Source organism: Mustela lutreola, chromosome 9 (genome assembly GCF_030435805.1).
Source record: "Mustela lutreola isolate mMusLut2 chromosome 9, mMusLut2.pri, whole genome shotgun sequence".
NCBI lineage: Eukaryota > Metazoa > Chordata > Mammalia > Carnivora > Mustelidae > Mustela > Mustela lutreola.
This window is the reverse complement of record NC_081298.1, coordinates 20,672,279-20,678,278: the sequence shown is the minus strand read 5'-3', so window position 1 is coordinate 20,678,278 and position 6,000 is coordinate 20,672,279. Positions and strand designations below refer to the sequence as shown.

Sequence of the window (6,000 nt, the reverse complement as noted above, 5' to 3'; positions counted from 1 at the left end):
AAAAGAATATATGGATGAGAATATATGGATGGTTGTTATATGAAAGGCATCAGACTTTGTCTGGACAGTTCTAGAATTCTAGTCAACTAAGGTCCTGGGGCCCACAGGTGGAATTTGCAGAGAAGCAGGAAAGGGTTCTCAGAATTCTGGTAATAGAAAAGAGTTTGATGGCTGAAAGTTCCCAAGGTGGAGAACAGCTGATGAGGGGAGTGGCAGAGACTCTAGTGCAAGCTAGGAGGGGCAGATGGTGGTGTAAAACCTCACCCGCCCAAACGGAGAGGAGGAGGTGCCCCAACTCAATTTGTGAGAGGGCAGGTTTCGCCTGGAAAGTGATGGAAGCTGAGTTCTATGTTTCTTACTCTTCAGCGTGCATCAGAATTACCTCGAGGGCTGATCTGAGTGTTTGCTTTAGTGTGCTGAGCCCCTGGGGCTTGTATTTTAAGGTCTTCTTGGGGTGATTTGTACCAACAGTGACTAAAGGACTCCACTGAGAAACTCGGGCTGGCCACAATATTTGGTCTCCACCCTTTAGACCCTTGGCAACCAGAGAGGGAGATGATGAAGTAACCGGACCTCCCAAGCTGCAACAGGAAATCCAGCAGAGCTGTTCCCCAAAATGCATGCAACAATCAAAAATCACATTATTGAGGGCTCTCTGACCGCAGAGAGAAAAATGTTTATGCTTCATAAAAAAGCAAACAAACAAAAAGAAAAAAACCCTAGATAATTGCCATTATATTTTACTATTATCTACATTAACATCATATGTAAGGAAACAGAGAAAGGATATTGAAAAGGTCTATCTGAAAATGTTGAAATGGCTCACCTTTGATGAAAAGGAAACAAATCTTTTATTCCCTTTGTGCTTGCCTCTACTACCATATTTTGAGCAACACATATATATACTCATTTGAGTCTTCCCCCTGTTGGTTAGGCAAAACAAATTCAAGATATGCAAGGCTTCTGGAATTTCCAGTGTCCCTCATCTGCATTATAAATGCACTTCAGGCATGTGAGTTTTGTAACTTATCAAGGGAACAGATTTCATTTAGGCTGCTTTTTGGCTGCAAGTTAGAGAAAATGGTAATGAATTATTGTCTTATGTAACAGCAAATACCACAGTCAGCAGTTCTGGGTTTGGCCATTTGGACTTGGCCCATTCGGTGGCTCTGTGTTTAACCAAAAGGATAGCTTCTTTCTGTTTTGGCAGTTTACCCTGGGCTGGCTCCTCTCACTACCCCAAGGTGGCTGCCACAGGTCCAGGTATCACATACCTACATGACAACCTCCAGCAGCAGAGAACTATGACTCCTCATGCAGCTTATGTCCTGACAGTGAGGAAACCTTCATCAGGGGACTTCAACACCTCTCCATGGCCAGGAGGGGATCATATGCATTTTCTAAGCTGGTCACTGGCAAAGGAATGGTATGACTGACTTAGACAAGTCAGAATTTACTAGAATGACATGGAGGAGGACTGGACAGGAACAAAACCCAAGGTTTGCTCGAAGGAAGATGGCTTCGTGTCAGGCAACCCATTGGCTTTCCTACATAATGCTTCTTCATTTGGTCCACTTGAGTGTGAGAGATGAAAAGTCAAGGTCTTAAGTTTATTCAGCCTCTCTACTCTTTCATTCATTCGTCCATTATTTACCGAGTGCCTCTTATAGATCAGAGAGTGTGTTAGGAGGAAGGTATACAGTTGTAAATAAGATAAGGAAGACCCTATCCAGGATGCCTGGGTGGCTCGGTGGGTTAAACCCTCTGCGTTCAGTTCAGGTCATGATCTCAGGGTCCTGGGATCAAGTCCTGCATCAGGCTCTCTGCTCAGCAGGGAGCCTGCTTCCCCCTGTCTCTGCCTACTTGCAATTTCTGTCTGTCAAATAAATAAATAAATATCTTTTTTAAAAATTAAAAAAGATAAGGAAGACCCCCTTTCCACACAATGCATATATTTTAGCGTGTGGTTTTTGACTTTCAGAGGGGAAGAAAAGTGATTTTTTAAAAAGGTGGTCCATGTGGGCGGGAAATAGACCAGAGATAAGCCACAAATGAGAAGTGGGTTGTGGTTCCGGGCTCTGGTTTCAGAGGCAAAGCCAACAGCCAGTCCCCAAATGAAAGACAATTGTGAATGAGTTTAACTTGGTTGGAGGGAACATAGTAACAATCTAGCAAAACTTGCAAAGACCCCAGCAGCCAAAGTATGTGCTTGTAAGAGAATTCCCACAGACATAGTCACACTGGCCCACAAATCCCTTTGCACAATGATACTATCGGCGGTATAGTTTGTCACAGCAAGAACAGAACTAATCTAAATGTCCATCAAGAGATGACCCGTCACACAAACAATGAATCCACATAATGGAATAGTCTGCAGTCATTCAGACAGGGCAGATCTGCACCCTGAGCGTGCTGATGTGAAACCAACTCCAAGGTCAAGTTTTTGTTATTGTTGTTTTAACATTCACAGGCAACTCTTGAATGAGTCTCATTTGCAGACAGTGAGGTGAAGTTGGCCAGCTGCCCTTTATGTGATTTTTTGCAGTTCAGTCCTTCAAAGAATGGATAGTGAAATCAAGTCATTTCTCCTGATATTTCTCCTTCTTATTTTTCTTTGTTGTAACGTTATATATAAATGTATGCATATATGGACATATCCCTTCAAAGAGAAGGGATATCCTGTGAAGGAAGAAATCAGACAATAAATTTTTAAAAAATACTATGGAAATTAAAAATCTGAATTTAGGGGAGGGTGGCAGGCAACACATTCTTTTCACAGAGCTGAGACACAGCAGACAACCGTCTTCAAAATCGGGAATGGAAAAATACTAGACACTTAGCTGCAGAAGAAAGCCCGGGGTCTTGGCTTTATAGCTTTTGATGTCTTTGGAATTGGGCTTGGGCATCAAGTGCCTTTTCCAGAAGAGGCCAGAGAAGATCAGTCCCATTTGGTTTTTAAGGCCTTAGTCAGCCCAGTGGCCACAGATGCTGGAGGGACACATCGTGGTGGGAGTACACCAAGTTCTTCCCCATCCAGTCCTAAGTGTAGCCCCCCGCCCCCGCCAAAGTGAACATAACCAGATTTGCTTGTTTGGGGTCTGCTTGTTGATCCCATAGGTTCCTGGATCTCCACCCAGTTTAACTGTTAAAACACTCCCAGACAAGACCTCACAGTCTTTGATTATGTAAGGTTTTTCCACGAGGTCTTCAACAAACTCTCCTAAGGAGTCCAGAGTCTTCTCTGCCAGCCTTTTATGGGTGGTCTCATCCAGAGAGCAGGATCCCCCGAAGTTCCCGCTGTCCACACAGTCATCAAACAAACACCTGCTTTTTGACATTCACAATGTAATGGAGGCCATGAAGGCTCAAACCAGCAGGCCTGGGTGTGCAGGTTGCTGCAGTCCCCATGTGCAGGCTACCGTGGCGTAAGGCGGGCGTCCTCCATCACCCTGGGAGGTGCCCCGTGGGGCAGGAGTGGGTCAGCTGCAGGGCGCCGAGTGACCACATGCTGTTCACAGTCTGCGGCCACTGCACCCTCCCTCCAAGTTCAAAGACATGTGGATGTAGAGGACTCGTGTTACCATGTGCGCTTCTGTTGTCACAAAGGACTTCTGCAAAGATGAGAAAGACACTGCCTCTGGGACAGAAACCTGGAGGCCTGGGGACAGTAGTGAAAGGAAGAGATGTTATCACCCTTTTATACCATTTGTACTGTTTTTATCATGAACATATATTGTCTATAAGGATATTGTGTAAACAGTGGTGCCTGGGTGGCTCAGCTTGGTCCGGGTCATGAGATCGAGCCCCACTGGGGCTCTGAGCTCAGCACCAAGTCTGCTTAGGGTTCTCTCTCTCTCTCTCTCCCTCCCCTTTTGTCCCTCCCCCTGCTCACACCCTGTGCACACACACTCTCTCGCTCAAATAAATAAATAAATAACTTTTGAAAAATGTTTTGTAATCAGTAAGCTAGAGCTTCAGCTCAGTTCTGGAAGAAGGTGAGGGGTGGGATTGAGTCTGGATAAAGGACTAATAACAGACACAATATTCTTGATGCAGGTCAAGGTCTGTGCAGGCCTGCGGTGCACCCAACAGAGAGTTCAAGTGGTCCCACCATGGGGGAGAAGAAAAATGCCAAGGCTGGGCCACCCCTGGGTATTCACAGGGTGGCATGCACTCCTTATCTTTGGAAGAAGAGGGATTTCGGTGGTGGCCAGTGAGGAGACCAGTCCCAGGACGAGGTGGCAGAGGGCACACTAAGTCAGATGGGTACAGGATGCCTGGGAGGTTCCGATGAAGAGGTAGTGTCCGTGAATGTGTCAAAGGCACGCCGTCAGTACAGAGTTTGTGTGGGGCTTAAACCCTGGTGTTCTGATGCATGAACTTCCAATTCACTGGACATGACCTCAAGTTTTGGCCAAAGGAGAAGTGAAAGCCACAATTAAGAGGTCTTCTTTACTGCTGGTTTTGCATCTCTGGCAAGATGAGATGTCTCAGGAGGTCAGCTTGGGGGATGGTCCCCAATGCATTCGACCTCTCTGCCTAGGCTCAGCAGGTTCCAGACACCCTAGTGCATTCCCAAATGTTATTTAATCTCCACAGAAATCCTGCAAGCTTGGTAACATTATGCCCATTTGGGGGATGGGATAGAGGCTTATGGAGGGACAGTCATGTAGGTCCTTGATGCAAATTCCAGCATCCCCAAGACTTGAACTGCTATCCTCACTCCTTACAGCTGATGGGACACTGTTATGAGCTGGATTACCCCCGGCAAATTCATATGTTGAAATTGTAGCCCCCAATACCTCAGAATGTGATGCTATTGAGAAATAGGGTCATTGCAGAGGTAATTGATTAAGATGGGTCATTAAGGTGGGCTTCTAATCCAACAGGACTGGTGTCTTTATTGAAAGAGAGAAATTTGGAGACAGCCACATGCCCAGGGAGAACTCCATGGACAAGGAAGGCAGAAGCTACAAAATGACAATGATTGGCAGAGAGCCCCAGAAGCGAGGGGACTGGAGTGAATCTCCCTCGCAGCCCTGAGAAGACTCGAAGATTCCTCGATCTCAGACGTCAAAGCCCTGGAACTGTGAGAAAATAAATTTCTATTATTGAATCCTGCCAGCTTGCTCACCCTGTCACATAGGCTCAGGAAACTGACATGGGCAGTCTGAGTCTGTTCTGTCTCCCAGACTACCCTGAAGTCCAAGCCCATGGGCCCCCTTCATGTAGATCTCCATCCCCCGGCTGCTGCTGGAGCTCTGGGCAGAACCCAGACCTGAGCTGGCCAGGCTCCTGATTAAACTCTTTCCAGGAGGATGTCAACAAAGACCCTCTACTATCCCTTCTCCAGACCATCTGACAGGAGAGAGGAAAAGATTCTTGACTGTTCCCCTAAACAAAACTGAGACAAAGGGGCCTCCAGAAGAATGGGGATGTCCTAGAGACGTAGGCACTGCGACAAGCAAAGAAAAGGCAACGACCACCCCCCTGATGTCTCATCTTCCAAAGGGAAGTGAAACTAGACTCAACTCTGGCCACAGGCCTAAGATCAAGGATAGTTCTCCCAAAGGTTGGTTCTTGCCTGGAACAACTGTTTGGAATTAAGCGCCTCAGTAACAGGTCCCCCCGGGGGCCTCAGTCTACTTACCCTGAGTTGATGGATATCAAGTTTGGTCGATGCTGAGAAGCCTCAGCATGGGTCACTCACCACCCCTGAGATACACAGAGAGGACTTCCAGAGCTCCCTGGTAGCCCCTCCCTCCTACCTTACAGGTCAGAGTAGGGGAGAGGGAGGGTTGCATGAAGAGACAACCAGCCCCCCCACATACACACGTGCACACATGCATGCCCATGTAAGCACACACGCACGGATACACATATACGCACGGATACACTCACGTGCAAACATGCTCACATACCATTGCACATGTGGACATACGTGTACACGCAAGGGCACATACATGCTTGTCTGCTCCAAGCCGTGAGAGCCTCCAGATG

General features: G+C 46.9%; 1 pseudogene; it reads right to left on the bottom strand.

The window, feature by feature from the left end:
• Positions 1 to 2,905: 2,905 nt before the first annotated feature.
• Positions 2,906 to 3,408, bottom strand: LOC131807866 (frataxin, mitochondrial-like; annotated as a pseudogene).
• Positions 3,409 to 6,000: the final 2,592 nt, after the last annotated feature.